At 45.0% G+C, this 22,732-nt stretch overlaps 1 non-coding gene across 1 annotated transcript; it reads right to left on the reverse strand.

Moving 5' to 3' along the window:
* Positions 1 to 19,178: 19,178 nt before the first annotated feature.
* On the reverse strand, positions 19,179 to 19,260 carry Trnas-aga (transfer RNA serine (anticodon AGA)). The gene has a single exon. It is a non-coding gene; the product is annotated as a tRNA-Ser (tRNA).
* Between the last annotated feature and the right edge of the window lie 3,472 nt (positions 19,261 to 22,732).

Below are 22,732 nucleotides of genomic sequence, written 5' to 3' on the forward strand. Positions count from 1 at the left end.
CTCTCTGCTCTGGTTCTTTGGCTCTTGTTTTGATGATTCCATGGCTTGTTCCCGTGCCTAAAGACAATGCAAAGCTATCTAGGAGTAAATAGTTACACGTTAGAACGTTTTAGTGTAGGTTTCCTAATGGGTGTTCACATACAGCCCAAGTCTGAAAACATGGATCTTTCTCCTGTGGGCAACCAAAACAGTAAAAAAGTAACAAAACACAGGCTGCATTCATTCTGCTAGAGACTACGTTGGCATCACTCTGCAATCAGACAAAGGATAGATTGTGTGGAGAGACATCTCTGTTCATAAATTCCATACCATCTGGAGATACACCAAGGCAAAGCTTAATGCAAACATTATTTTCAAAGGAAATGCTGGCTGGAGGAGGTGGGTAGGAGTGAGCCCCGGTGCTGAAGAGCAGGGCACCATGGGAAGTTTTCTCCATAAGAAAGAGAGAGATGGGTACTGACCCTCTGAGAGTGTTGACATGCCATCCAAAGTCAGGCAGAGCCATGCAAAGTCACATAGAAGGGACAAAGTATCCTCATGACCTTTATGCATCAAATGGGTATAGATTGATGGAAACCTGGTCCCTTAAATCCTTGGGGAGACCTGATTCTAAATGTTCCTGTAGCTAGCAATACAATGCCACCACACCCAACCGCCTTGAATCTTTACTCTGTTTCACTATCATGTTTTTCCTAAATGAGCCTTAAAAGCAGGGATGTTTTATAATGACCCAGCTGCCTTGTGAAAGAAAAGCAGCCTCATGTACGTCCACTGTCTGCTGGCAGCTACTATGGTCAGTCACGGACAACCCAAAATGGTTGGGCTGGCTGCCATAGCCTGAACTGATCATGACAAGAAAGCAAACTTGGGAAAATCTAAAGTGGGACCTGCTGGGGAGAGAGACATTGAAAGTAAAGAGAGAAGGTGAGCCCTCCAGAGCTGGATGAGGCTGAAGTGACTTACCACAGACCACCACAGAAAGCTTTTTTCAAGGAAGAGATGTCATACCCAAAGAGACTAGCTGCTGGAGGAAAGTGACCCTAACAGGAAGTTGGGTTCTGATGGAGCACACTGTGAGGGGACTGTGTGGTGGCTACTCTTGGTTTGGCACCACAATGGGATTGGGAATCACTGAGAAGACATACCTGTAGGGGTGTTTCTAGAGGTTTAACTAAGGTGGGAAGACCTTCCCTGCATGTTCGAGACACCATCTCATGGGTATTAATTCCTGGAACCAGTGAAAGGGAAAAACCGTGTGTCCCAGCCCCCTCCTATTTCTCCTTTCTGACCACGAATGCAATGTGACCAGCCCCCTCACACTTCACAGCTGAGAGATGAGGCTCTAGTTCATTTTCAGACAGGCTCTCTCTATATCATGCTTCGTGGTCTGGAACTCGATATGTAGACCCAGCTGACCTTGAACTCACAGAGTTCACCTGCCCCTGCTTCTTAAGTGTTGGTGCATGTGGCACCACCACCATTAATAGCCCCCCTTCTTGATTCCTCCCTCACCATGATGGATTATCCCCCTCAAACTGTAAGCCAAAATAAACCCTCTCTCCTCAAACTGCTTTATGTCGAGTATTTTGCCACAGCAATGAAAAAGTAACTAATGAGTCATTATGAAACAAACAAACAAACAAACAAACAAACAGGGAAACCTGTGAAAGTTTCTATGCCACCCCATGCAGAGGGAGGCTTGGGTATTCACATTTGGGAGCCTGGAGGGGTTAGGGGGAGGGGGCAGGCAGGCTTCTGCTTTCCAAGAGCAGAGAGGGGACAGAACACTCAGGTGGGAGGCTCTGGCAGAATGTCACTCCCAGCCAGGTGATGAGCTGTCTATCCTCTGCTTAGTCAGAGCCCCATGGAGAGGGCCAAACAAAAGTCCTTAAGCAACTGCCAGGCAGCGTGCATAAAAGGGTGACTGAGTCAGAGCTGCCTGAGGGGCCATGGCCAGACCTTCCCAGGCCTGCTAATCTCAAGTCCCCGTGATTCTCTCTGATCTCCTTGGAGCAGTGAGTCTTAGGGAACCGTCATGGAATGCTAGGAACAAAAGGAACTTCAGACATGGTGTCTCCGACGTTCTGCCACTAACTCTTGGACTGTTTCGTTTTTCCAGCCACTGTGATAAATCACAATGTTGGGAGGCCTAGCTCCACCAGTCCTGGTCACGTTCAGAGCGAAGGTTTTCTTTCTGCCTTCAACCTCATAGGCCCTGGGAAGGTGCTCCAGTTTCCACAGAACACTTCCAGCGACTTTCATCTCCTTTTTTTTGTTTGTTTGTTTGGTTTTTTGTTTTGTTTTGTTTTGTTTTGTTTTTTGAGGTAGCGTTCTTGGCTTACCAGCAAGAGCTCTAGACCATTACGCAGGAAAACAGTGCTTCCTGTTTCTGCCCTCCAACATCATTCAGCATGGTGGCTCTTGCTGGGATTTGACAAACTCCTCCCAGGTTCATTCCAACGTCAATGCAAGGAGTCCAAAAACATCTTCACATCCCCCTTTAATTCTGGATGCTGTTGCACTCTGAGGCCTCACTTAGAAGCTGACTCCGCTGCAGAAGGTTGGGCTAGTGCCTGCCTGACTGCCCTCACAGGAAGGTGCTCAACCCACAGCCTCAGGAATGCTCAGGCAGTCTGCCAAGGATTCCTTTCTTTTTCGTGATCTAGTTTCGTAGTTCCTCTTCTCCCAATCTTGAACTTCACTCAACAGTCCCCTGAGGGCAGTGGTGGCACTGTGGAGGTGGGGAACTGAACCTGTCTCCTGTCATGTATCCCTGTGACAGTTCTTCCCCAACTGGGCCTGCCTGGTCAGACCAGCCCTAGTTCATTCTGCATGACCCTGAGGAGGGGTTGTGCCCATTGGTGGCTGTAACCTCTGATCCTTGAAGATGACTGGCAGCATTTAAAAATGCCATCCACTTGTCTCCGTTTTCTAGGATCTGCAGAGATGGTTCATTAGTTAAGAGTGCTTGTTGCTCTTGCAGAAGACCCAGATTTGAGTCCCTGCACCCATATGGTGGCTCACAGCCATCTATAACTCCAGTTTCAGGGGTCCTGATATCTTTTGACCTTCAGAGTACTGCATACATGCAGTGCACATCCCTACATGGACACAAAACATGCACACATTTTTTTTAATTAAAAAAAATTAAAACAAACTAGCCCAGGTTGCTTCTTGCTGTCCCCACTTCAGAGTTAGTTGACATTTTATGGACCCCCTAAGGAAACAAACAATAGTTCTCTTGTTTTTCCTGTAGGTTTAGCATCCCCTTTCACTTTCTCAGAAAGAAATTGAACACAAGTATCTGTGTGGTAAGATCGCTTCTCAGGCTGGAGAGATGGCTCAGCAGTTACGAACACTGACTGCTCTTCCAGAGGTCCTGAGTTCAATTCCCAGCAATTGTATGGTGGCTCACAACCATCTGTAATGGGATCCGATGTCTTCTTCTGGTGTGTGACTGAAGACAGCTATCCTGTATTCACATACATAAAATAAAATCTACAAAAAGGAGAGAGAGAGAGAGAGAGAGAGAGAGAGAGAGAGAGAGAGAGAGAAAGAGAGAGAGAGAGAAAGGTAGCTTTTCATAATGTCCAGACTCCAGCAAGGACTTCGCCCTTCTTCCTGGTTTTCCTATCTCCTGTATGTGTGTGCAGAAATGGGTAGTGGGGAATGAGGATCCAGGATCGGAAGAGGAGAGGGAAAGTGGGGGAGGAGGTACATCACACACACACACACACACACACACACACACACACACACACACACACACACACACGGCACCGACCTATTGTTCCTGAGGTGCTGGCTACAGTCATTGGGGCAGCACCCTGGACCTTCCTCCCAGGGAGCAGAAAACTGCTTCCCCAAGATCATTCATGCCTGTGTTTTGTTTTCTGGCCTTTTCTTCTTCATAAATTGCCTTTCCTGATCACTCAGCCTGTGCAACACGTTTTCCTCCCTGTCCCCTTAGCAAAGTGAATTGCCCTTTGTGCTCAGCTCCTGAGGGAGGGGACTGAGGGAATCTCCCACCTGCGCAGGGTCAGAGAAAACATGAACAAAGACATGCTTGGCCCTGAGGGAGGCAGGGTGAGGGGATCCGGGTCTGAATCTAGAATACAATCTCCTCGGTTGAAGTGTAAAGGGCAGAGAGCCAAACTGTGGGGCCCTTGAAGCTACGGCTGGCTTGCCGGTGGGCATGGAAGGGCTGAATTGGGTGACATTATAAAAACTACCGCCGCCGTCCTCCTGGTTTCTGCCCTCGCCTACTTCACAGTACCCAGCTTATCCAAAGCTCTGAGAGAGGAGCTTCCCAGGAGGAGCCAGGATCCTGGTGGGCCCCGCCTCTGCCACTCTGTGACCTCATATGACACTGACCCTCCCAGGGCAATCTTCCCTTCCCTTCCCTGGTCCCGGAGTGGGGCAATAACTCCTGCCCCACCCTCCAGTTTCCTGGGCCTGATGTGAGAAGCAAACCCAACACTGTGAGGAAACGCTGTGTGTGAAGCCAAAGCCCTTTGTGAGTCAGAGGTGGAGTCTCCTGTCTTTCCCCATAGTTTACTACCCTCCCCCCCCCCAACTACCCACAAGCATCTGGTGACCAAGTGCTGTCCCCTAGTGGCCAAACTGCACCCAATTCATTTCAGTGAAAGTCATAGGGAAATTTAAATTCGTTGTGAAAAAGAATCATAACAAGTGAAAATAACAGAAATGAGCCCAACAAGACGCAGTCATAAAGCACAGTCAGTATATTTTGATGGAGGCGAAAACTCAGAAAGATCACCACGTGATCTTAAACCTGGGACTGAAGACTAGGAGGGAGCTCGCCCTTCCCGGCCAACTCCCAGCTGCTGCCCTCTAGGCTAAGCCTGGGGGAACCTTTCTGACACCTGGCAGGGGCCCCTTGCCAAGGCTTCCCAGGTAGGGTCCACATTTCCCCAAAGACAAGATTAGGGAACAGGGGAGAAATGAAAGTAACTGGCTGTTCTTCCTCAGCCCTTTCAAATCTTTCCAAGTCCCCCAAGAATACAAAGCACTTGGCGTGTATCTTTTTCTCTGATATTGAGACATCAGTTGTCTGGAGAGGCGCTCCAGTAGATCAGAACCGCTGCTGGGAGCTCTGCGAGAGCTTCCTCAGATGTGATCTCACTGGCTGCTCACAGCCTCAAGGTAGGACTGCCTCGTGTGAACCCCGACAGTCACAAACACGCTGGGGAAGGAGGAAGAACAGCTTCTTCCCTCCAACCAAGTACTCCAACCCTGTTCCCTGTTCCCTTGCTCGTTCCGTGTGCCGTGCTGGGCTGAGAGCAGGCTGCACGATGGAGAGGAAAACATACCACAAAAAAAAAAAAAAAAAAACAAAAAAACACACACACACACACACACACACACAATAAAACAAGCAAACAAACAAACAAAAACCCACAGCCTTTTCCTTCACGCCTGTGCAATAATCTGGTCAACAGTCGCCCTCTAGTGTCGGTGAATGTAACTGAACGCTCATGCCCTCTGACCTGCTCTGTGCTTTCCCTTCTCTGCCGAAGATTCACAGTGAATCAAGCTCCTCTTCTCTCACCTCCTCTTCCCTCTGCTCCCCCTTTTCCCTTTCCTTCCTCTTCTTCCTCGTTCTTTCCCCCACTCAGTTTTTTTTTCTTTGTGGTGGTGGTTGTTTTTGTTGTTTTTAAGTACGGAGAAATGTAAGGTCCCATTATAAAGTTCACGTGGTCTTCAAACTTGCCTCAGCCTTAGAGGGCTATGGTCACAAGTGCACACCACCCTGCCTGGAACAGTCACCTCATTATACCCCTTGTCATTCCGTCGATTCCCAGCTCTGAGTAGTTTCCTTTTAAAACTCTGCTCCTGGCCTAATGACTGCTATGGGCACAGGCTCCATGTCCCCTGTCCTGAGCAGACGGCATCATAGACTTCAGATACCCACAACAGATCTAAAGAGAATCTTGTCAATCTGATGCCAGGTATTGTGTGGCCTTCATAATACCGGCAACGACAGCATGGGATAACTTGAGACGGGTTAACAGAGAAGTTAACAGAGAGAGAGGACAGCCAGGCACAGAGACCCCAGGGACTCACAAAAAGCATCTCCACAAGCCATTGTATTGCCTGTTCCAGGACTGGCTTCCTGAGGACTCCTGTTCAACCCTCTAATGTTGTCAAAAAAATTAATCTCAATCAGGGGTTTCTACCCTGCCTTTGATTATTCAATTCCCAGATAAAAGACACACATGACCTTTAATTTATAATAAGCCTTCATCAGCACTAAAGCTGGGCAGATATCTACCTCTATGCTATTACAATCTACTTTTCTATCCATAATCCCTAGTTATTACTTTGTTCCATCTGGGTTTCTCTTAACTCCAATTGCTCAGGCCTCGTGGTCATGATTTTAAGATTCTTACCCCATGGCATCTTCTCTCCAACCCCTCTCCCTCGTGGTTCTCCTCCATCCCCAGGCCTGGGAACCCCAAGCCCTGCCTGTCTCAATTCTGCCTAGCCATGGGCTGTAGGCATCTTTATTCACTAATCAGGAATAACTTGGGGGGGGGGCAAGGTCACATAGCTTCAGTTGGGTCTAAGTGCAGACTCTCATCTCTGGAGGCAATTGGGCCTTAGGGGCCAATATTTAGCATTACAATACAGAGCAGCAGCAGACCAGCCCACTACACTTTACATTACAGCACAACATTATCTACAAAGTTCACTGTGTGATCAAGTCAGCAAAAGGGAAATAATTGCCAGATGAAGTCAGTTCATAACCATCCTGGGGCACATGTGGACCACGGGCTGCATGGACTGTATGCCCTTGCATGTGAGTCATGACAGTTCCCATAAGCACACGGAAAGCCTTCTTCCAGCTCTTGCCTCTCAGAGAGGCATTTGGTGACATCATAGTTGGGTCTTTGCTGTCTTCTCAGGTTGTGAAAGCACGTTTCACAAACATCTGTGTGCTGAGCACTGGCCTTTTCCCAGGCACCGTTTCACAACCCTCAGGAAACCCTTGCAAGGTAGGATGATGTGCCCTGCTGTAGGTATTAGTTAGGACATCGAGTTCAGAAAGGTTAAGAGTCTCGCACAAGATTACAAGGTTAATGAGGAAAGAATCAATTCATGTAAGTTCCAGAAAAAGGTTCTCGCTGGTAATGACAAGGTGTCTGACCAAGAACAATTCTGGACACTTCTGCTTTGGAGTGAAGTATGACCCCGATAGCATCTTAGGTGAGGATATGTCAGGTTTCCACAGATTAGATTTGCAAATCAAGCTATCAGATAATTTAGCTATGCATAGGTGTGACTGGAGCCAGATTTGTTCATTGTCCCAATTTCTCCTTCCATGACTTGGCCTTTCGGTAGTCAAAGGCCAAGTCATGACCATGTCATCACTATGGCTACCTCTGTCTGTCTGTCACAAATGTGTGAGCAGCTGTGAGCTAACTTACCAAGATAAGAATGCAGAAAACCCAGGCTTTGGGGCTAGGTGGTTTAAATTCCACCATGCTGGGCTGGAGAGGCGGCTCAGCAGTTAAGAGCACTAGCTTCTCTTCATGAAGACCTCGCTCTTCCAGAGGACTGGGCTTGATTACCAGAACCCACATAGCCTTCTCTATCTCTAGTTCTGGAGCATGTCTGAACTCTTTCCTGGCCTCCTCCGAGACTGCAATACATGTTGTGCATAGACTTCCATGTTGGCAAAACACCCATATACATAAAATATTTTAAAATGAGGTAAAAAACCAAAAACAAAAAACACCTACTGTGCTATATCCTGAGGGTGGGGGGAAGCTTCCCAAATTGTAGGATAGGGATGGCATTAGAAGTCCAGAGGAGATGGTGACTGCCCGGGTCACTCTATGTCCTATTCACCAGTCTCTTTGGAACACTCAGGCCCAGGGCTGCTAGCTGACAATCCTTAGTGCCAGGGACAATTTCAGAGGTCCAAAAAGGCTCAGTTCTCTCCCATACAGCGTTTTAAAACTGGCTTTTAAGCCGAGCATGGTAGTGCACACCTTCAATCCCAGCAGAGGCAGGCATATCTGTGTGAGTTCAAGGGCAGCCTGATCTACAGAATGAGTTCAGGACAGCCAAGGGCATGTTGCACAGAGCAACCCTGTCTTGAAAGACAAAAACAAACAAACAAACACTTGACTTTTAAGGCCCTGGCCATGAGTAAAACATAGCCTTTCCTAGGAGGTGATGGTTCTTTCCGCTGTTGAAAGAGAGTCAGTGGGGAAATGGGGAGCCCTTGCTGGGAGGCAGAAGGGGTTCTGTCGGTACACAAGGTTTTAGCTAAGCCACTCATAGACTAGCCAACGAGGTAATAATGTAACTCTACTTAGTACTAGTCTACACACTTTTACAATGTAACTCTATGTAGTCTACACACTTTTACAATGTAACTCTATGTAGTCTATGCACTTTTACAATGTAACTGTATGTAGTATTAGTCTATCCACTTTTACAATGTAACACTGACATCTGGTAGAAGTGTCCTCTCTTCCTCCTCCTCTTTCTGGCTGTTAGATGATCTTTTACTGAAATAATTTCTTTTGTACTTTGTGAACTAGCTGGTTGTTCTGTTGTTAATGTCATCTATGTCATGAGGGTGCCAACCACTGACATTATAGCATAAGGACTGTGCTGGGCGGAGGATTTCTTAAATAGTTCAAGCAAGTGCTCTAGCTAAGGACCAATCAGTGCCGAACATGTCCAACAATGCTGATAATCTCTTCAAAAGTCATTTCCACTGGGGTTAATCATTTTCTGTTTGTTTCTGTCTCCCGGTGGTTCCTTGGGGTCACTGAGATGAGGAAGGAGGCAAAAGATACCACTGAGTCAGGGTCAGTCTGTCCTGAATGATCCTCACTCTGGGTCTGTCTGTCCTGATTAATCAACTGCACTGTAAATCTCAGGTCATTCCAGTTATCATTTATCTTAGCAATGTCATCACCAACCTTTCGTGGAGATAGACCCAGGGCCTGACCCTTGAGAGCCAGAACAGACGTGGTGCCAACCTGACAGCAAAGCATCGCCAATACATGGCTTGGGTCCAGCTGAGTTTGAACTTAGGTGAAATAATAGAGACAGCTGATGTCTGGTGATCCCTAATTCAAGACAAGTAAAGAAAGTCACACCTCGACACCACCTCAACTCGTCTCAGCAGTGTCTTGTTTTTGACATCGACATAATTCTGGCACTTAAGAACAGAGATCTTCCTTTTAGGCCTGAGAGTGGGATTAACTATGATCAAACTTCTGGCACAAAGCAGGGCTCATGTTCGACACCAGCCCTTTCCTCTTCTGAGGAGTCAGCTACCCCTTGCCTATCTCCACAAAGGTCTACTTTGCATGTGTCGTCAGGGGACTTAAATCAATGAATAGTCTTTCTATATGAAGGTAGCCTGAAAGCCTGGGAGCCCATATGAAGACAGTACTAGCCTGTCAAAGTAGTTCTGTCTCTGTCTCTCTGTCTCTCTCTGTCTCTCTCTGTCTCTGTCTCTGTCTCTCTCTCTCTCTCTGTCTCTCTCTCTCTCTCTCTCTCTGTGTGTGTGTCTACCAGTCTTTTTATTTTTCTGTGTGTCTGTCTCTCTGTGTGTGTCTCTGTCTGTCTGTGTGTATGTCCTGTGTATATGTGTCTGTTACTGTGTGTATGTGTCTGTCACTAAGTGTGTGTGTTTGTCTCTGTGTATGTCTGTGTGTCTGCTTGTCACTGTGTGTGTGTGTGTGTGTGTGTTGAATCAGTGCAGAGGAACAGGAGGCCTGTTGAGGGTTGGTATAGAGAAATAGGATTGTTCTGTCCTAGTCCTAAGATAGCTTAGGCTCACATCCAAGCAATGCCTGTCCCACCCCTGCCCAGTCCAAGTCAGCCACCACCAAATAAAAAGTGTTTCTTGGAACCTAGAGAAAAAAGTTTCAGGAAAGTCAGACACAGATGGCACAGGTCTCCTGGTCTCCAAACCATAGTGGTGTGACTCAACCACAATTGGACATTAACAACCCGGGCAATATGGCAATGGTGACTGAGATACATTCATTTCTGCTTATCTAGATCACATGGACCAAGGCTGAGGATAGACAGGCCAAAACAAGCAGACCTTGACCTGGCAACATACCAAAGCATTGGTTTCACCACGTTCCCTTCTAATGTCTCAGCTGGATTGACAGTCTGCACTGGGATGACCAGAGTTGAGTGTCTACACCCACTTCAACTTTAACCATTTCTGTTTATAGCACAGCCTTGGTGACAACACAAAGTGAAACAAAGGTGAGTTTTTTTCCAGAGTAGAGCAGCTGAGTCTCACTTGCAGGAAGTTTGAGTGGTTTAAAACACACACATAGACACACACACACACACACACACACACACACACACACACATGTCAGTTGGCTCTGCTTTGTATGTACAGTTCCAGCCCCAGACCCCAGGAGTGATTAATATGGTGTCCTTCTGTTTCTTCTGAGAAACCAGCTTCACTTCTTGTTCCAAGATTTGCAGAGAATTGTCAGAAAGACCCTACTTCAATCACTGGCATTTCAAAAGGGTTCTTGCAGATGCAAAAATGGTTCCTTTGCTCTGTTGACATTTCCTTCATCTATGAATATTTATGAAGTGTTCACACAGGGTTGCTTGTCAGTTCTGAACCCAGATAAGAGAGAGGGTTTTTTTGCTTTTTGGTTTTTTTTTTTTTCCTGTTTGGGGGAAGGGTTACTTAGCTAGTAAACTACAGTTTTTGTTTTTTGTTGTTTTTGTTTTCTTAATTTCTAAGTTTTTTTTCCCGGAACAAACTTTCAATTTGTTGTTGTTTGTTTGTTTGTTTGTTTTTTCAAATTAAAGCATCCCGCTTTTGCTGATGCATAGTCTTAGTTCTGTTCTGATCTTCAGGGATGTTTCCTAAAACTTTAAAATTACTTTCTTCGTTGTGCTAAAAATACTTGCATAGGTGGAACTCATGACTTTTGGCAAATGGTGAATTCAACATTTTCTCCCCTTTCTCCACCCAAGAACAAGTTTACAGCCACTGAAACCTTGCCATGAGTTACCAGGGGAAATCCAACCCTGACTGGTGTCAGTGCTCAGACTGTGCTGACACCTGCTGGTAGGAGAGCTTCAGGTCAGGCTGTCTCCTGTACTGTGTGTTTTCATCCTAGTTTGAACAGGGTTGCAGGCCTGGTCTCAAGGAACAGCTTGTGGGGTCCTACATGGTCCAAGGGGGCCTGGCAGTAAATGTGATGTGATGTGTTCCTTGGTGTAAAAAGGCTTCAGGCTGTGTACTTGACTCTAATCTCCTGTTTGGGACACTTGATCAGATTGCTTTAACAAAGGACGTTATTCCCCAGGAGTAAGACGGTTGTCAGACTATTCAAGAAAGTTCTAGTTGCAGCAGAAGCTCCCCAGTGAGGCTTCCTTCACCTCAGTATTTCCGTTCATGTTAGACCCGTTGCCTAATATGTACATGCTACATTAATACTAGGAAACTGACTTCTGTTAACCTCTCTCATGCGCAGGCTGTTGTTGAGCACTTGCTGTTTGAATACTCTGGTTAAGAGAAGGGACACAGGCTGGAGAGATGGCTCAGCAGTTAAGAGCACTGATTGCTCTTCCAGAGGTCCTGAGTTCAATTCCCAGCAACCACATGGCAGCTCACAACATTCTATAATGGGATCTGATGCCCTCTTCTGGTGTTTCTGAAGAGAGTGACAGTGTAATCACATAAAACCAATATTTAAAAATTTAAAGAGAGAGGGTGTGGGGGAATGAAGAGTTCCTCTCTGGCTGGAGATTAATTGGACAATCAGGTCAAACATAAGAAATGATGCTTGCCAACATACTGGAATTTTTTAATACTCAAGGAATAATACTGCCTGCTACTATTTAGGAAAAGGGCACTGGCGCACGGCTTAGCACATGATGCCAGCGGCAGCTTTCTTTTCTCATTGCTTGAAAGGAGGCTGTGACTTCAGGAAGTGGTGACAGGACACAGCGCCTCCTCCTGTGTGCCAGCGTCTCTATGCACATTGCGAACTCCACAGTGGTAAGTGGGAAACGTTATCGTAGATAATCCACAGGTGAAGGAACTCGGGCTCAGAAAGGTTAAGTAACTGTGCCACCAAGCAGGAGCAGCAGACAGCTAGTGACGGCCAGCCTAGCTTTAGAGCCCATGGTCCCTTGCTCCCTCCCCACTCCTTTCCTCATAAGCATCACGCTATGTCAGGTAGTTTGGGGCTTAACTCGAGAAGTTTCCAAAGCAAGCAGACATTGATTCTAGCTAAAGATTAAAAACCGGTGCCCTCCGATATCTAAGCCCAATGCTGTATGGGCTATCTCAAGGCCTGGACACCTAAAGGACAGGCTGGACTCAGGGACAAGCACTTGCATGTCTCTGCTGGACTAGTCCCTGTAGCAGTCAGCTGGTGAGCAGCATCCACCACTGAGCTCCAAAGGGCCTCTGACAGCTTTAGTCTCGTTATAAAGACTCTTCAGAGCCGGGCGGTGGTGGTGCACGCCTTTAATCCCAGCACTTGGGAGGCAGAGGCAGACAGATTTCTGAGTTTGAGGCCAGCCTGGTCTACAGAGTGAGTTCCAGGACAGCCAAGGCTACACAGAGAAACCCTATCTCCAAAAACCAAAAACAAACAAAACAAACAAACAAAAAAACTTCAGAAAGATGTCAGCAAACTCCAACTTGGAAATGAAAAGACATTAAGATGGGGCTTCAATAAAGGCAGTAACTGATGTATAGTACAGTGGCTAAGTATCTTGACTCTGCAACAAATTGGTATATTTTTAAGTGTTTTTTTAAATTTATGTGTATATAGTGTGGGTATGTATGCACAAACACAGGTACTCTCGGAGAACATAAGATGCTCTGGGCCTGGAGAATACCCACGTTCACTTCCCAAACGTGATGTTGATGGCTCACAAAGTTGGGTGTCATAGTGGCTGTCAATTAATAGAGGTGTCACATCGCAATTGGAAAGGTGCATAAAAAGGGCTGGAAATGTAACTCACTAGTGCTTGTTTAATGTGCCTAAGTCCTTACGGTCAATCCCAGCAATGCAGTAAGTAATAAAACAAGGATGGGAAAGTGTGTCATCAGACACATACTGCTTTTATTAAAAGGGTTGTAAATGTAAATACCTTAATTAAGCTAAAAGAATTTAGTAAAGGATTAGGTAGCTATGTCTCAAGATACTTGGGCTTCTTTGTAAACCATTTCCTACTGTGCTCAGAATAAGGCTTTGTGGATCCTGATGTAAACCAGGAGAGATTATCCTATCACGCCCAGCCTAACAGAGACCTCTAGTGGCAAAGGTATTTATTACAGATTTATGTTGCAATCTCCATGAGGAAGAGGATTGCCCATATGGAGATGGATGGAGTTTGGGAAAGTTTGTCCTGGAAGAAGAGGACAAATCTGAAAACAGTAGCTAAGTCCTATACATTTGGAGTGGAATTATCATGACCTTTAAAATCAATTCATCCCTTTCAAGCCACTGCTGATGTTCCTAACACACAGACGGTATGGTGCTGTGATGAATGTGTGCTAGTCCAGCAATATGAGGCAGGCAGAGGCAGGCAGAGGCAGGCAGAGGCAGGCAGAGGCAGGCAGAGGCAGGCAGAGGCAGGCAGAGGCAGGCAGAGGCAGGCAGAGGCAGGCAGAGGCAGGCAGAGGCAGGCAGAGGCAGGCAGAGGCAGGCAGAGGCAGGCAGAGGCAGGCAGAGGCAGGCAGAGGCAGGCAGAGGCAGGCAGAGGCAGGAGGAGTTCACAGATTTGATCCAGGGTTAGCAGCTGTGGAGCAGTGTGGGCTGTTGGTGACCGTGGCTTCCTGTCCGGTCTGGAGAAGGCATTTGATCCCGAGCCTTTTGGACAATGATTGATGATAAACTTGCACTCTTCAAAAAAAAAAGAGCATAAGCGAGTTCGGGAACCGGTTCAGGAACAGTCTTGGAGATGACTCCAGTCAGATTCAGGGCTAAGCACTGCCTACAAGAACCTCAGGAAAGCAGGTTCAGAGAAGCCACCTTTGAAAAAAATTAAAGGAAGAATGGTTGAGAAGTTTCTGGAATATCAAATGGGCCTACAAGCAGAAACATCGCAGTCTAGAAAAGGAAGATAACTTATTACAGACAGATGCTGTGATAAACGGCCATATGCAGGAATTAGAAATGCTGATCGTAAATATACAGGATCTTAAGAAGGAATATTCTAGGAAAAAAACAAGCCACTTCCACTGTTAACCAAACAAGTGAAGAGGGGTTGAACGGCTGTGGAAACCAGTAGACTTGTATAAAGATCAAGTTGGAATAGAACGTAGAAAAGGTCGTGGTGACAAATTGCAGTTTCCAGTCACTACTACTGACCCTAAGCATGAGGAGCCCGTTTGTGTTTTCCCTGAGCCTGAATGAAAGGACAGAATATGAAGCTGGATAGTACTTACTTGAGTGAGCAGATCCTCAAGGGAAGGAAGAACGAACGCTCAGCGTTTCTTGTCACTCGTTCAGAAAGCTGTTATGGCCGTGGGTTATAACTAATGTATAAACGTATGTGAAGTGGCCTCTTCTTCATTAGGCGTATCCGAAAAGGATTCTCGTCTCCTGTCTGTCTGTAATTCTTTAGTGGTTGTGAAGGAAGCCAGAATATATCATCCCAAAATATATCTCTTTAACATAAATGTTTTTGAGCTGACAGTAGTTGTGAGACAGCAGTCAGAAAAACCCTTTTTAAAAATCAGCGCTTAAAGCCAGGCTGAGATGGTGATCACCTTTAATCCCAGCACCCGGGAGGGGGACAGAGGCATGCAGATCTGTAGGAGTTTGAGGCCAGCCTGGACTACACATTGAGTTTCCAGCCAGCCAAGGCCCCATAGAAAAACTTTGTCTTGAAAAACCAAAATAAACAAATATCAGGACAAAAAAAAAAAAAAATCACAAAGGGGTCTCTACTCCCATGTCTGCATGGGACATGAGAAACGTGTCACTAAAGAGGACCTCTCAGCGGTTCAGATGAGGTACCTGAGGATTCCACAAGCCATCGGTTCATTCCCACACTCAGTTTGCATAATGCAGCAGCCATGGAAGCCAAGGTCACACCTCATGTCCAGTTTTTCACCTCTCTAAAACCCTGCTGTTCCTTAGTGAAGATGGGGGGGAAGCCTCAGTTCTGAGCCACTGCTCAGACTTCTAGTCTGCAGAGCTTTCTTGGACATGGTGCTCTCTGCATGAGTTAATCAGCTTGTGTGGTTTTTCTATATTTTTAAAGAGTGCATTATTAATGAAACACAAGGACTCTTTTAAGACTGAGGTTGTAGCTCAGTGGTAACAGTGCTCGCCTAGGTGTAGGAAGTCCTGAATTGAATTCCCAGCATCTCTGCCTCCAGAGGACTTTATATTGGCCACATCGACATACTTGACCAGGAGTGTACCCACTTAACATGTGTGTGTGTTGGGGGTGGGGGGTGGTATTAATCTTGTCAGCTTGATGGGATTTACAGTCACCATGGAAACAATTATCTGTGTCAGGTTACTATTATGAAGGGTTTTCTAGATTAGGTTGGTGTAGGAAAGCCCACCTTAATATGGACAGTACCATTTCATGAGTAGGGATTCCCAACTGCAGAAAAAGAAAGCCAACTAGACACAGGCTCTCATTAGTCTCTGCTTCCTGCAGACACAGTGGGACTAGCTGCCTTCTCTCGTTCCCTCACCTTCCCTGATATCATGGACTTGATCCTTTGGAACTATAAGCATAAATCCAGTTAACTCTTCCTTAGGTTTTAAAATAATTTATATTTTATGTGCACTGGTATTTTGTATGTGTGTCTATGTGAGGGTGCCAGATCCCTTGGAACTGGAGTTACAGATGGTTGTAAACTCCATGTGGGTGCTGGGATTTTCTGGCTGTCCTGGAACTCATTCTGTAAACCAGGCTGGCCTCAAAACACTAAGTGCTGGGACTAAAGGAGTGTACCGCCACTGCCCAGGGCAGTCAGTGTCCTTAACTGCTGAGCTACCTCTCCAGCTCCTCAAGTGATTTTTGTCAGGGATTTTATGGCAACAACAAGACAACTAATATCTAATAGCTAATATCTAAAAAAATAAATGAAGAGGAAACTCCTACCATGAAACACAATTGACAGAGGGAATGCGGGAATTACTTTAAAAAAATTCTTCTGAGAATGTCATCTTAACCTCCACTGCTTCCAGACCCACCTCCCGCCCACCCCCACCTCCAACTTCCTTGTTTGTTTTTTTGGTAACTCGGGTTCAATTCATGCAGTCCATATATTTGATTATGTCATCCACTGGTGCCTGGCCCACTTATCAGGGCTCACAACTTTAAAAAGCAAAACTGACTCTCCTCAACAACTATCTTGTGTCAATAGTGTCTCAGATGGGGGGGGGTGTTGTGAGCCCCTCCCCCTCTGTTCTGAAGGCAACAAAAGCTGCCGAGTGTCTGACTACAGGGGCCCTGTCATGTCCAGGAGATACTAGTCTACAGTTCCAGCAGGTAGAAGGATGTATAAACAATACGATCTTAATGCTGGGACTAAAGGCATGCGCCACCACTGCCTGGCGGTAAAATATTTTGTTTTCATAAAGAATACTGTCAGCACCTTAGGCAGGAACTGAAGTTAATTAGCAGCAGCAGTTAATGAGGTAAATCAACATGAACTAAAACAATGCTCCAACCTGACCCCATTTCCATTGTATTCCTACCCAAATCATGAAACCAGTATCTAATCATAGTATATAGCTAAGTTAAAGGCTATTTTACAAACAACTGGTTTCCATTAAAAAATACCAAGGTTCTGAGGTGACAGACTTATCAGTTATCCTGATCTGGCCATTGTACACTATAGATATAGATAATAGATATATAGATATGTATATATGTGTATGTTCAGACATATATATGAACATATTATATATACATATATACATACACACATATATACACACACATATATACATACATACACACACATTCATATATATATATATATATATATATATATATATATATATATATGAATGCTACTGTCCTTCATAAACATATACAATTACTGTCAATTAAAAACAAAGGCCAAAGCTGGGCAGTAGGTACATATGCCTTCAATCTCAGCACTTGGAGGCAGAGGCAAAGTGAGTTCCAGGACGGCCAGGGCTACACAGAAACAAAACAAAAAACAAAAACAAAAAATCCACCTCCCTCCCCCCAAAAAAATACCACATAAAAACCAAAGGCAAGAGCCTGGTGGCCGGTCCCTGGAATCCTAGCACTTGAAAGGTTGAAACATGGCTAGCAAGCACCAGCCTGGAATACATGAGATACTAAAATAAAAAGTAGGAGCCCCAGGGGCGTCACACACCAACAATGTGGAGAAAGGATCAAGAATTTCAGGGTGGCTGTACAGCAAGTCTACAAAGCTAAGTCCAAGACAGCCATGACTGCACAAGAAAACTGCATCTTGAAAGAAGAATGAAAGAAAGAAAGAAAGAGAGAGAGAGGGAGGGAGGGAGGGAGGGAGGGAGGGAGGGAAGGAAGGAAGGAAGGAAGGAAGGAAGGAAGGAAGGAAGGAAGGACAGACAAACCACCAAAGAACTCAAGGCAAAATTACATCACAAACCAGGAAATAGGCATTACAAGAAAAATGATATGGTTTCGTAAGGCCAATAGACCCCACACTTGGATAATTATGGTGTGAATAGCAGCTTTGTTTTTTTAAGATGGAATACATACTTAAGTACTTGCAGATAAAGGGAAAGTTCCAAAATATCAGAAAAGACATAGAGAGGGGATGATGTTTGGGGAATCTGAGTGAAGGTCTGTGCATTTTTGAAATATTTTCATTGTCTAAAGTTACTTTGAAATAACCAGGACTGTAGGAACATGCTTAACCCAGCACTTGGAGGCTGTGGTTAAGACTGCAATGCAAGTTCAGGTCACCCTGAAGTATACAAGCGTGTGCCCTTCCCAGCACTGAGCAGACTGGAACAGACCTTGTTTGCCACACAGGTCTTAACACCTAGGTGAAGCCAGCCGCTTTATTTACACTTGTAACTTTCTGCAAGAACTTAGAAGAGACTGCTTGCTGAGCCTGCTTTGTGAAATTATCCAGCTGAAACAAAGGATCAGTTCGGGTGGGCTTTCTCTATAATATATACAAGAGCTGAATATTAAACTTTGAGCCTTGATCAGAGAACCTTGTCTTGGCTCCATGTTTCTCTCATCGTCTCCTTTTCATTTCCATCCCTCCTTTCAGGTGAACTTAGTTCATCCATGGCTGCAGGATGGCTACAGATGAGACTTAGCCCCCACAAGGGAAGGAAAAAAGAAAAAAAAAAAAAGAAAAATTAAAGCAAAAATTTCCAAATACTCGAGATCACAAGTATTTGGGTGTTTGGAGATTTTAAAATATGTGCATGAACACAACATAACTGGGAATTGGGATCTAAGTGTAAAGACTTAATGTTTCAGTTGGGGGGGGTACGGGGGGGGGCACCTGGAGAGATGGCTCAGTGGTTAAGAGCACTAGCTGCTCTTCCAGAGGTCCTAAGTTCAATTCCCACCAACCACATGGTGGCTCACAACCTTCTGTAATGGGATCCGATGCTTTCTTCTGGTGTGCATGAAGACAGCTACAGTGTATTCATATAGATAAAATAAATAACTTAAAAAAATGTTTCAGTGGGGCATGCCAGGAAGACTGGCAGATTTCTGCTAGTTAGAGACTAGTGCAGTACATAATTCCAGGCCAGCCAGAGGAACACAGTGAGTTCTGGTCTCAACCCTGCTCTCTGTGCCACAAAAGCTCACAAATTAAGTGCCAGCTTTATAGACACCTTTCACAAATGGCCTAAAAGCAATTTTACAGATTTTACAGTTTATATTCAAGTCTGATTAGAGCCAAAAAGGGCTACATTACTAAAGCATTATACTGACAGGGTCACAAGATGTTACTGCTCACTAGACCAGAGTCATGAGGCTGTTTGGTAAACTTTCTTTTTTGTTTTTGTTTTTCGAGACAGGGTTTCTCTGTATAGCCATGGCTGTCCTGGAACTCACCCAGGCTGGCCTCGAACTCAGAAATCCGCCTGCCTCTGCCTCCCAAGTGCTGGGATTAAAGGCGTGCACCACCACTGGCCGGCAAAGCATTTCCACTGCTTTCCCGTAGTCAGCAGGATTCAAACCTGCGTAGGGAAAACCCAATGGATTTCTAGTCCATCGCCTTAACCACTCAGCCACGACTACTAGTTTTTGTTTGTTTTGATTTGTTTTGGATTAAAATGAATAAGATTCTGTGTGCCCAATAAGGGTGTGATGTACTGAATTTGTAGGGTATAAAAAAAAGGGTTAGATAAAAAATGATCATTACTTTTAGAGCTGATGATAGGTATTGTACTCTAAACTCAGATACAGATTTTCATCCAAGCAAGCCTCAACCACAATTCTGTGTGCACACTGATCAAAATAAAAATATGGCTTTTCTTTCCTTTCCTCCCTTCTTTCCTTCCTTTCTTTCATGTATGAGCACTCTACATGTACAGTTGCAGGCCAGAAGAGGGCATCAGGTCTCAGTACAGATGGTTGTGAGGCACTATGTGGTTAGACTCAGGACTTCTGGAAGAGCAGTGACCAGGTCATCTCTCCAACCTGAGTATGGCTTTTTCTTGAATACATCACCATAGAAGACAACTTCCTAAACAGAACACTGATAGCACAGGCACTGAGACTGACAATTAATAAATGGGACCTCATGAAACTGAAAAACTTTCTGTAAGGCAAAGGACACCAACAATAGGACAAAACAGCAGCCTACAGAATGGGAAAAGATTTTCACTAACTCCACAGCCAATAAAGAGCAAATATCCAAAATATAAAAAGAACTAGACATCAACAAACCAAATTATTTAATTTTAAAGAGTTACAGACCTAAACAGAATTTTCAAAAGAGGAATCTCAAACGGCTGAGAAGTACTTGAAGAAATGTTTAACATCCTTAACCATCAGAGAAATGCAAATCAAACTACTTTGAGATTCCATCTTACACTCATCAGAATGGCTAAAGTCACTAATACAAGAGACAGCTCACGCTGGTGAGGATGAGGAGCAAAGGGAACACTTCTCCGTTGCTGATGGGGAGGCAAACTTGTACAGCCATGGAAATCAATGTGACAGTTCCTCAGAAAACTGGGAATAGATAAACCTCAAGACCCAGGTATACAACTCTTGGGCAAATACTCAGAAGACACTCAAGGACACTTTGTAGCTTATATATTATAGCTAGAAACTGAAAAATCTAGTCCCTCACCCAAAAAATGACTAAAGAAAATGTCGTACATTTACACTGTTGGAAGAAATGGCATCGTGAAATTTGCTGGTAAATGGATGGAACTAGAAAAAAAAAAAAATCATCCTGAGTGAGGTAACCCAGAAAGACAAACATGATTTTGTACTCACTTATAAGTAGGTATTAGTTGTTCAGGATAACTACACAGCAATTAAGATCCAGAAAGGGTAAGGGATAAGGGCTTTATGGGGAAGGCGTGGATCTCCCTAGGAAGGGGGAAGAGATTTTGCAGGTGGGGATGGGAACAAGAGAGATCAGGTTGGGCAGGGAGGGATAGAAATTACAAGGTAAGACAACTGAGATTGGGGGGTACCGGAGGGAGGGAGGGTGATATGGAAACCTAGTGCAGTGAAAACTTCCTAGAACCTATGGTAATAAGAGAATAAGCCTGAATCAGCCATCTTCTATAACCAGGCAAGGCATCCAGTCCCACACCAACCCAGCCCTAAAACCCACAGGGCCCACAACCAGTCCTGACTGCAAGAGGTGGCTGAGCTTATGGACACGGCAAACAACTACTGGTCTAACTTGAGGTCCACTCCAAGGGAGGGCGCTTACCCCGACACTGCCTGAAGGGCCAGGAATTGGAAACAGGATGGTTCCAGAGACCTAGGGTAGAGCCCAAAACAACTGACATCTTGTTTTAAAAGCCAACAAAATGACACCTAGCCCAATTGTCATCGGAGGCTTCTTCCAGCAGCTGATGAAAGCAGATGCAGAAACCTGAAGGCATACACCAGGTGGAGCTTGGGGAAACCCCAAGTAGGTGGGGAAGTATAGAAGCCAGGTATGGACACCCACAAAATCAACAAAGCAGGGCTCATAGCTCAGAGATTATAGCAATTAGAGCCTTCACGGGTCTTCACTAGGTCTTCTGCATATTATGCTGTGGTTGCACAGCATAGGGTTTTTATAAGACTAACTGGGAGTGGGGTATCTTACTCTTCTGCTTGCTCTTGGGACCCCTTTCCTCCTACTGGGTTGGCTCATCCAGCCTTGATATGAGGTTTTGTTGCATGGTTATGCCATGCTGGTGGATCTTGGGGATGGGAGGTGAAGCTGGGAAGTGTGGAAGGAGGGGAGACTGTGGTAGGGATGTGTTGTATGAGAAGTTAGAAAAAGGTCCTAAAATTAAGGAAAGGGAGCCCCCAAGGCCACACCCTTGGCAGAATTACTCAGTGTGGGTAATTAGTGTGGTCACTCTGGTGATATAGTTGCCAGTAGGCTGTCCAAGCCTCATTGGATGGCCCCACACCCACAAGTATACATGGGCAGTACTAACTGGATGTAGAGGTTATCATAGCAACAATGACAAGTGGAGCCCAAGGAGGCTGGAGATAAGAGTACTATGCTTCCAGAGGCTATGTGTTCAACTCCCAGTACCCACATGGTAGCTCTAACTTCAACCCTCAAACAGACTTGCAAACCAATGAACATTAAGAGGCCGTAATGTTGGGATGGAGAATGGTATGGAAAAAAGTATGGCTTTTATCTACATTCCTACCTTCCAAGTCTGTCTTACCCAGTTTTAGATGCTGGCCAATTTGCAGCTTTTGTGTGTGTGGGGATCGAGACAGGGTTTCTCTGTGTAGCCCTGGCTGTCCTGAACTCAGTCTGTAGACCAAGCTGGCCTCAAATTCAGAAATCTCCCTGCCTGACTCCCAAGCTGGGATTAAAGGCATGTGCCACCACTGCATGGCGGACAGCTGATCTTTCTGGGTTTTTGTTTATTTGTGGGTAAATCTCTTTTGAGTTCTAGGCCAGCAAGAGCTATAGACAAACAATGTCTCAAAAAACACAAGTTTTTGAAATTATGTAGAAGCTAGTGAGGTGGTTCAGAGAGTAAATGTGCTTGCCACCTGGTGGTGACATGTACCTAACTGACTGCAGCCCACAGAACTGACTATACAAGATTATCTTCTGATCACACCTTTTATATACACAGCACTCAATATTTTGATGTTTGAACATAACCCAGATATCCTCTCCTTTGTGATCAATTTGTACTTTATGACTTCATTAAGTTAACATTCCAAGATTAAGCTGCACCAGCGTCAGTCATGCTACAGCACTCCAAACTCCCATAGTTGTGTCTTAGCATTATGCTGTAGCTTTGGTTTGTTCAATTGGTAAATTCACATTACAAATAACTAAGTTTCATTCAAAATTATCTTCTGATACATTAAGTTCAAATTGGGTTTTGCATTTTAGTGGTTAACAGTATCATGCCATTTCTATTTGCTTTTTCTATATATACAATGACCATATAATGTAGGTCAGACATTTTAATTATCCCAAACCACACCTCTGCAAAAAATCAGTTATCTACCATAAATATTTTGCTTGACAATTTAAATAAGATATTTGAAGCAG

The sequence above is a fragment of the Arvicanthis niloticus genome, chromosome 4 (assembly GCF_011762505.2).
Source record: "Arvicanthis niloticus isolate mArvNil1 chromosome 4, mArvNil1.pat.X, whole genome shotgun sequence".
Classification (NCBI taxonomy): domain Eukaryota; kingdom Metazoa; phylum Chordata; class Mammalia; order Rodentia; family Muridae; genus Arvicanthis; species Arvicanthis niloticus.